This window comes from Clinocottus analis, unplaced genomic scaffold (genome assembly GCF_023055335.1).
Source record: "Clinocottus analis isolate CAN_PGR_092001 unplaced genomic scaffold, fCliAna1.0.p SCAF_9, whole genome shotgun sequence".
Lineage (NCBI taxonomy): Eukaryota > Metazoa > Chordata > Actinopteri > Perciformes > Cottidae > Clinocottus > Clinocottus analis.
This window is the reverse complement of record NW_027176251.1, coordinates 16,222,114-16,232,383: the sequence shown is the minus strand read 5'-3', so window position 1 is coordinate 16,232,383 and position 10,270 is coordinate 16,222,114.

Sequence of the window (10,270 nt, the reverse complement as noted above, 5' to 3'; positions counted from 1 at the left end):
CAATGATTTACTTTATTGGACATGGTTATTGCTACATAAAGCTACTGTAACTTTTAGTTTCATAATGCCAAGCCTTTGGCTGTTCTCTTCCGTATGTTTTCTTTTTCACCTCATTAATTCATTCAAGATCAGAAAAAAAAATCCACTGGCATTTACAACTGGAAATAGCTTGGATCCCACATGTTTGCCTCTTTTTCCCCAATGTTCAGCCAATGTCAATGGTCATAAGTTCTCAAAATTCAAGACTGCAAACAATGATGAAACACATTTCTTTCCCTGATATTCAATAGCAGCCAAGTCATTTTCAGTATTAGCTACAGTGGGATCTTGCGTTCAAATCAACAGCATTCATCTGCGCTGTGCCATGACTGTACGTGGTTCCAACGGTTCATGCCTGTTCAATGAATGACACACTCATGCTCACATATCCTGCTGGATGAGATATCACACATACGACGCCGTCGGTGTAAATTCTCAATTCCCATTTCTCTCCTCCGTGGAAAACAGTCAGAGAGAAGGCATAAAGGAGTTTTGCACACGATACAAAAGTGATTTCCTGGTTGTCTCAGGAGACAGTTGGAGGAAGTTGGACAGTGAGATTCAGTGTCTTATGTGGTCTCTGAATGTGATAAATCCAATATATCCACATTTTCCCAGGCATCTCTTTCGTACTGCGGGCCAGCCGGCAGACCATGTGTATTGGACTTCACACTTCCCAAGACTCTAGCCTGCCTTCTACAGACCACGGCTTCCTACCACAGGACCCCTGCCGCTCGGCGAGGCCAGACTCGTCTACCCAACACTAGTGGCTCTGTTGGGTAACTTGGAGTCTTTCGCAGTTGAGCCGAGCACTCTCCAGGAGTCAAGCTTGACACGAAGACGCAAAACACCTTTCCACTGATTCTAGTGGAACAGGTCAAACTGTTCTCGCATATCTCTCCTCTATAGTCTATTTCTTCACCAGCTAACTAATTGTTATAGAGGGCTTTCAGTTTGTAGGGGAGCCCTTAAAAAAGTGTGGTCCTTATTTCTAGGGAACTCTCGGGGGACCAGTACAATACACAAGACAATGTGCCCTATTAGCTTTCAGCAAAAAGTGGAGAAAAAACAGTGGGTAACACTTGGTAAAAGTTTCTATTTGTGGTCATGTTGTAAGGATGGCACGGTCGGCCTGTCACTTGGTCCACCACTTTGGTCCCGATTGCAATATCTCAGCAACGGGATGGATTGTTATGCTATTTTGGAGAGACTGGGTAGCAGGGCCACAAATGACTCAAATGGAAGACTTGAAACTTTGAGATGAAGTGAATAGCGCCGAACAGCATCCCATTATGCACATATTTATGTATACGATATCAGAAAGCAGGCCGAGGTAGGAAATGCACAGCCCGCCAATGCAGCATGTATGTTTTTACGGTTAGTAGTGAGAGGACAGTCTGTCTGTAGGACCACCGTGATCACTCTGTGTTCTGTGCAAGAGTGACATGACTGCCAAGCCTTTGTTAAAAAATAAAAAAAGAAGAAAAGGAACATTGAAAGAAAGTGTGTGTATCCATGGGTGCTTATGAGGTTAATTGAGCTGGGTCATGCATTGAAAAGTAATAAAAATACAGACGGAACACCGAGCTTATATGGTCAAATATCATTACTCCATGCGTTGAGTCTCAGAAATATCAAATGTTTTTCTGAGAACCTACGAATATAATATTCTCCAGGTTGCACTGGTGCTGACTCAAGGTGTTAGTGGCGAGCATGTCAACAGAGCAGCAGTAAAATCACGTCGGAGCCTCAGACAGCACTTCGACACTTCCTGTATTAAGCCATGAGATTTATCGAAGCCGTTGAATTGATTCCTCCGTGTGGTCAGGAAGTGAATCTCTGACGTTCTCATGCAGCCCAAACATGCAGAATGGTTTCAAACATACACATGGTTCCAGAAAACATAAATCCCCGATAATATATCATCTTTGCAAACAGTAAATACATATTTTATTATTCCAACCCTTGTTGAGTGAGGTCGAATAAAATACCCACACATTTGGATGAACTAAGGCAGAGATCAAAGGATGGGTCTGAGCTACTTTCAGCACATTGTCTGTTTGAGTTTACATACATTCATATTCAAAGGTCAGGAAAAAAAATTGGATTGGCATTCACCAATGTAGCGTTGAGAGGTGGATTGCTTAACAAAACATTATCGTGTGCTCTTTCGCTGCAAAATCAAGACTTGATCTTCTCGTTTGTTTGGTATTTGCACATCCATTAACCCTCCACAGGCCATTGTTTAATATGCAAAAACATTCAAATGAAATAGTTAACGTTCAAAAAGCATAGGTCCTGATTGTATAACCTAACCTGACCTGACCTGTGATGCTATGTTCAGTGGGAAATAAATACATGAAAATGTCTTCTCGCAGTTAATTTGAAAACTTCAAAACCATCCATTGTAGTGTTATTTATTAAGCTAATAAACAAAGTTTACATCACACATGTCTGCATCATGTCTGTCAGAAGTGGGCCAAGATTGCCCAGAATGAAGGAGTCGTTTGTGAGGAAATGTGCTTTCTCTTTGAATCACCCACTGCAGAACTTTGGAAATGTCCCAGCAAGCAACACTGCCGGGCTTATGCTTTATTCCAATGTGTGAAAATCCAAATATGGTGTGAAATGCGTCACTTCCAGCCCACTGGCTCCGTTTCCTACAGACTTTATTCATGATGTTACCCAGGACATGAGCTTCTCAGCAGAACTGTCGAATATGAAGATGTTTAACCGCGATCGCTACTTTTACGTGTAATACTTCACCATCCAAAGGAATGCAGTACGGATTCATCTGAAGAACTTGCAGGTACGTGTAGGGTTTGGCAAAGCATTCCAATTTACAAGAAATGGCCGAGAAAAATGCAAATAACAATACAATAATGACAAGAAGATCATTATTGTCAGTGGTGGTATGTACCATTACTCAACACTGCAACCACAACCCTGCACATTTTGGCTTGCCCTAAAAATAACACTACCAGCAGCTTGGCTTGTTGTCGTTCTTGCCCCCTCCACTTCGGCATCCATATAAAGCTCTGGCTTACCACTTGACTGGCTGATGACGAGTGACAGCATCCCTGATTCCCAGAATCCAGAGACGTCCAGCAAGTAGACAGGAGGCCGGGCTGAGATGCCAGCGAGCTGGATCAGGGCATGTGTTCTGGATGATTTGGTGCAGGCTGGCCTGGGCGGCCACGAACAAATCACTACTTCTCTACCTCTTAATGATGGACCATTTGCTTTCTTTATTTTTCCTGTTAACAGACAAGAAACGGCCGATTCAACCCCAGAGGAAGGACGTGGTAATATTTAACCCCTCATAGCTCTGAATTGGACTGCGGGGGGCGTGGGGGTTGGCTATGACATCAGCAGAAGCAGTGGGGATAAGTAATGAGATGCTGTGCATCACCAAGGAGAGTTATTTATTCAGATGAAATGTATCTAAAGAGTCATCCCTTGATCTGTCAGTTTGAATAATGATGGTCTGTGTCTCATTAATCTTCAGGGACTAGACCTGCAGAATAAAACCCCCCTTTGAATATACAGTTAAGAAAGCTTAAATCAACTCTGCTCTCACTCTTTCCCCCTGCACCAATGAAGCTCAACTGATTCCCTCTTACAAAAAGCTCTGGCAACATGTCAAACTCAGCTTTTCAAATGAACATAAACCACAAGCCAAGCCGATGCTACCATCTGTACTGATTATAATTCAGAGAGGGGAAAAAAAACTTTTTTTTTTTCTGGTTCAAGCATTCAGGTGGACTCGCAGACTACTCCTTCAAGGGGCTTGATAACGCTCCAACAATGTATCAGAAGAAAATAAGAACCATAAGAGTGTTGACGCACAAGAGCAAAACAGAAATGCTTTCAGTCGAGGAACTTAATAGTTTTGGTTTTTTAATCCCATCGCTGAGACCTCTAGGAGGAAAAATAGCCCAATTTGGGCTGCGAGGAAACCGGACCAGTCTCGATCTTGGACTGAATCACAGCCTCCACAACAAAACAAATTTGCATCAGTGATTATTTTCCAAAGGGGGAGAAAAATCTTGCAGAAACTTTCCAGAGGTATAAACAGCGCAATTATTGACGAACAGTCACCGCGAAGGTAACGTATACCCTTCTGACGAGTATGCTTCGTTCAGCATGTGATATCCATTACTTGTACAGATCTTTACAAGTGTTGCGTTGCTGTGCGATACAGCGGCCTTAATGTGAGCAGGCAGTGGCAATTGAGAATATTGAACTGGACTTAAGTGTCTCGGTCGCCAATGAGAAGGTAAACTTTATTGGACTTGCAGAATTTGATAGCTTAAAAGAGAACCTGATCTCCTCTTTATGTTCGCGGCTTGTGCTCCTTTGGATGTGCTGATACACTGCTGCAATATCCAGATGGGTGTCATTTAAGTAATTCTACCAAAAGCCTGGGTGATTATATTACTTGAAAAGACTGCATGAAATCTGTTTACTTTCGCTCAGTAGTGGAAGAAGTACTCTGATACATTACTTCAAAAGAAGTACTAATACAATTATGTACAAATATTCCATTACAAGTCAAAGTCCTGCGTTCAAAATCAAATAGAAGTACAACATATTATCAGCAAAAAAGTTCTCAAAATGTAGGACTGTAGCCGGCAAATTCTTTCACTTTCCAAAACTGACAGTCTGATACCCGCACCTGCTTCAAGCAGCGGTCCATCAGGTGAGAACAGGTGGTTTGAACTCTTCTCTCAACTTCTCTTTTTCTTTATTAATAGAATTTATTTCAGAGGAAACCGCTGCCTTGGGTTATGAGAGCAGTGAGAGTGAGCCATAACCAGAAGGTTGCAGGCTTGACAGCTAAACAATGAGCTGAAACTCACAACATATACTCCTTAAAGCAGAGGAACGTGTCCGACACAGGTGGTCACATCGTTTTCACCTGGTTATTTGACACATTGTTACCTGTACGATATTGATTAAAGTCTTTTAAATGGCCAAGTGACCTGTGTCAGCATCTTCCACCGTGAGCCACCATGTAAAGTGTGTTTGTTGTCTGCCTCCACAATTATTCCCCCTCTGTGCTGCTTCTGATGAATAATTAAGAATGGACAAAGCGGATCACTGCCATGTTATTGATTGTAATGCGTAATGCTTTTTTGCAACTCAATCTGCGATGTCGAACGTGTTTACGAATAGCTGCAACAAGACTGACTGTGGGGATCCTCCATGCGACGCTTCAACATAATGTGTTTTCGTGTGAAAGATTCCCACTTTGACCCAAGAGGAGTATGTGGTGAAATTAGATTCAATGGTTTGGCTCTCTGGGCGAACGACGAAAAACCCGGAAACTTCAGCCAACACTAATAATGGGGCGGGGGAGGTCACAGGGGCCAACCACAATTGTAGATGATTAACTGCGTCATTCAACATAGGAAATGTATTTGTATTACGACTAATGTGTGAGAATCTGAACCTACTGGTAGATTGAAGAAACGTGATGTTGGACCGACGCCACGGACTTTAATGTGATCACTCAAAACCGTGTTTCAACATATATCATTAGTGGACCCATGGACGTTTCAGTGTTCCCCGAAATAGAGAAATACATAATCGAGAGCTTTGGCTGTTCACCGTCCAGATGAACAGAATGTCCATTAAAATGATGCCACATTGGTGTATGTGTAGGCCTTCTGCTTTTTATACTCTGGCATTGATTCTACAATTCATTTGTTGAGGACCAAACTCATAAACTTATTTTATTTTTCTGTTTTTCTATCAATCTTTTTGGCTATACTTTACCATTTTAAGCTCTCTCTCTTTGCGTGTTTCTTTTCCTTACTCCCCCCCCACCCGCTCCCAATTAGCATTTATTAATAAATCCCTACCTGGAAGTGGTGGCGGAAACTGGCTCAGAGATTTACATGGGTAGGAACTGTATGAATAAGAAATTCTGTTTGGTTTACACAAAACTACGTAGATGTCTGAGAAATGTTACGGCTGCTGCCAGCAAACTGGAGAAGCACTTTGTCGCTGTGCCGCGGGCCCATGCTGTACGAGGTCCAAGCGCTGTGGAATGAGGAGTCTACGCTGTCTGGGAGATAGAGACTGAGTGGAACCATCACTATTACCTTGGCTGTTTGTGGTCGTCAGCCTGCCATATTCCTCTCCCCACAAGCAGATGGTAGCATCGCCAGCTTGCCAAGTTTACACTGAGTGTGTGTGTGTGACACGAGTATCCAATGGTGTATGCGTGTGTACGTGACCACACACAAAATCGTACGTGGCAATAACACGGGAGAGTTCTTCGCAATCTATGGCGAAAGGCTACTTGAAACTCCCGCCCCCCCCTTTACTCATCTCCGACGAGAGGATGTATACTGTACGTTTTTGTGTCCATTAGCCGAGAGATCCCGTCACAGGGGAAGGGAGTGATGATTTTTGACTGGATGTATGTGAGAAAGGATGTAATACGGTAAGCCTGCCACGCTGCGAAATGAGACGGCGAGTGAAGAGTGGGGAAACAAATACAGTTAAAGCGAGTCAGCAGACCACATTGAATGCAGTATGTCCTGCAGATGTGCGCTTAAAACTGTTCACCGTTGCCATAATTTACACATATCAAACAACGCTAGGATCTCTGTGTGTTTCCTTTTTTTTTTTTTTTTAACCCCATCATGTTTGCCAGTTATCATAGTTGGGGAAATTAACAGTGACCAAACGGCTATCATGAGAATACAGGAACCGGCCAACACGACCGCAGCTCTTATGAGCACATATGGATGTAATTAATAAAAATATTGCCAGAGATTAAAAGAAAAAAAAAATGGAAAATGTGCTGTTGAAGTTAAGAGCACAATGCTTTGGCCTCTAGCTTCTCACACTGTAACAGGTATCGCAATGCAGAATTAACAGCATGCAGAGGTGGAAGAAGTATTTAGATACATAAATGAGAAGTCTAACACATTGAAAATATAAATACTTTCAACATTTAAGGACATATACTTATTTGCTTTCTTACTGGTTAGCTGAGAAGATTGATGCCACTAAATCGTAAGCTAACTAGGGAACAGTTGCTAGCAGCGGGTTAGCCTCGCTGCCTGAATACACAAATTAACATGATACATATTGTGTGTCAAGTCTGCACAAAAACCAAAGTGTAGTTGCAGTGTTACTGGACAGAACCAGTCTCGCTGTGTGTTCTCATTCCCAGCCTTAATGCCATTAAGCTAACTCTTAAAAGTCACAAGCTAGGCTACTAGCTGCTAGTGTGGTAAAAAAAGTAAGCTTCAGAAATAGTGAAGCAGACAAATGCATAAGCATGAAATGAAAATTGTGCAGCAGCATCCTCGAGTGAATGTACCGAGTTATGTTCTCCCACTGACAGACGCCAGGTATGTGTGTCATTTAAATCAAGAGGAGGAAGTGTTCAAACGGCATCAAAGCTACATCGTAGGGGAATACGTGTCCCATTGTTCCCCGTTAGAATGAGGTCTGGCCCCGTGCACAGGAACTTCTTTTGACTCCGATGCAAAAACAGTGTTTACCATTCCTGGATGGTATCATGTCAGTGTATACAGATGAGATGTCTCACAATGCCTATGGAATAAAAAGAACATGTTACAGCTTGTATGCATTCATCAACCCATGTAAAGCTTTGTCTGCCTTGACATACTCCCAGGCTCCTTTGCATCCCTCACAGGGTATAAAATACCCCTCTGCGGTTTCCATTAACATTCACCCAGGAAGCTCAATCAGTAGCCAATTCTGGTTTTCCCTCCTTTTTGTAATTAAGCCCCAGGTCTTGTGTGGGGTAGGCCGGTGCATTCTGGCTGAGAAGACGCCCCGAGAGGGGGGGGGGGGGGGGGGGGGGTTTGCGGTTTGGGAAGCCTGGGCTGGAAAGAACAACCGTCCATTTGAGCCAGCAACTTGCCCTCTCTCTGATTTGACACATGCCCTTACGTTGTGACAGAGTCTGCAGACAGGATGCAGCCTCGACGCGCACGGCCGAGGCCGCTGCCAGAGAGCCCGAAGCGGAGAAGCCGACGCATCAACCAGAACGGCCCGTGGAGGCCACAGAATATACTCTGGAAGAAGATCGCAGCAGTCTGGAGCCTCCCGGTCAAGAGGTTTGGGAGTACAAGCATCGCCTGCAGCCAATAGTTTTAATTCCACGGGCAAAAGCTCTTCATACTGTTGAAATTACCACACAGTCTCACCCACATGCACGCACAAACTCAAGCTGACACAGAAGCATGCCTGCACATTGTCTGCACATTCATAATCACACTTTCGTAACCACACTCTCCCTCAAACACACATACACACACAATCTTGCCTTGAGAGGAAATCATTTTCCCAGCGTCGATACCCTTGGCGAAAAGAAAAAAAAATTAAGTTTGCATTGCTGGTGCGATTGTGTTGGGGAAAAAAATAATACAGAATCCACAAGGAGATATTGTGCAATGACTACACAAAAGAACAACCTTCTGCCAGATGACCTTACTGCTTCATATGCAATGATTGCATTAAGAAATAGGAGTCTCCCCTTCCCACACACAAACATCCCACCTCCTGATCAATATGCATTGAAGCAGTTGAAATGCTCTCTTGATCAACACTCAGCATTTTGCCCAAGAACCCCCCCCACTAAAAAATAATTTGCATGAAGAAATATATTTTGTAGAATAATGATTTGGACAAGAACGCATTCATCAAACAGAGTTAATTTGACGTCATAAACCAAGCAAATCTATGCAAATACACCAGAATGACTAAATGTGCAAACATTAAGAAGTATGTGAGTTAATACTCAAAGCTAATGGGAACAGATCAAACGCTGGGAAGCACGTCAAGACTTGCCGACTATTGCAAATGTGTCAAGTGGCTAAATTGCGCGGCCACTGCGGTAGTTATCTCCTCTACTAACGTCAGGTGTCATTTGACTGATCCGTCCTCGCTGGGCCAACCCTGCATCTCCATTCCCAGAAAGAAAAAGGGGGAGAAAAAAAAGAAAAAAGAGAGGGAGTGTGGGTCGGTCCGCCCCTGCTCGTAGCCAAAACACTATTTCATCACCAGGCCCCAGACAAGGCAGGATTTAGCGCTGCGAGCCTCATCCATCTCGAGCACGCCCAGCCGCTCCCCCTAAAACAGACAGAGACGGATGAGCTCTCGCTGGAGCCCTGCTCTCCCTTTCCACTCCCTCACCTTGGGAAACTTTCCCCTTGCTCGGGTCCTGCGCGTCATGGAGCAGTTCTGCCCCCTCCCTCCGTCCTGCAGCCCTCAAATGTCTTGTTCCTTCGCAGTTTACCCGTCACGCCCCCAACCCTCTCCTCTTCCATCTCCACTTGGATCGCCAAAAAGACCGTCCTCTGCTTTAAATAACACCACCGCCATGCTACTGCCACAGTACTGCGCTGCTTTTGATGAACAGGCCGATCAGGTTCTGCCCTATCCCCGGCGTAAGCCCATCATCCCGGAGCTCATCCTGCTCAGTTAACCTGGTCGCCGAGGACAAGCTCTCTGGGGGCTAATCTCGGAGGGAATCCAGGATTATGGGCAGCACTAACGGAGAATCCCCCTACACACACTAATCAGAGCCTGGCAGCTCAGCAGGGTTAGAGGGTTCTCTCATCGCCTCTCCTCAGTATTTCGGTCCTGGCTGGGCTGTCCAGGTATGTGCCCCGACGAGATGTCCGTGAGATCTTTGGTACTGGGGCTGGAGAGGGCCGAAGAGACCACGAGGCCGTTCTCCTCGACTCTAGAAGGGTATGTTTTGGATCGCACATCTGGGCGCGAGGAAAAGATTTATCAGAATTCATGACTGATAAATGAAGCGCAACACACTTTTTTTCTTTTCTTTCTCAGCAAATCAGAGTTGCAGACAGGCGAGAAATAATGGCCTGACGTTTAACGGCGGTTGTCTACTTTCAGGTGTGCACCGTCAATCAGTTTTCTTTTTTCTGAGTTCTTCATCCGGGCTACAGATGGCACTATTGCCTCAGTATGGTTGGCACTGCATACCAACGTCTCATGACGCCCTGTCAAACTGATTGAGAACCGTCATCCCCCATCCACCAACTATAAGTTCATAAATGACCTACACAGAATGATTTGCACACAAAAAAAAAAAAATGCTTCAAATCAAAACAGCTTTCACCCTGTAACTCTTCAAAGCTCCGGTTAGCCTCAGCCCTTTTCCCCTGTAAAAATAACTCAAATCAGTTTATGCTCAAACGTCTCCCGGCCTTCA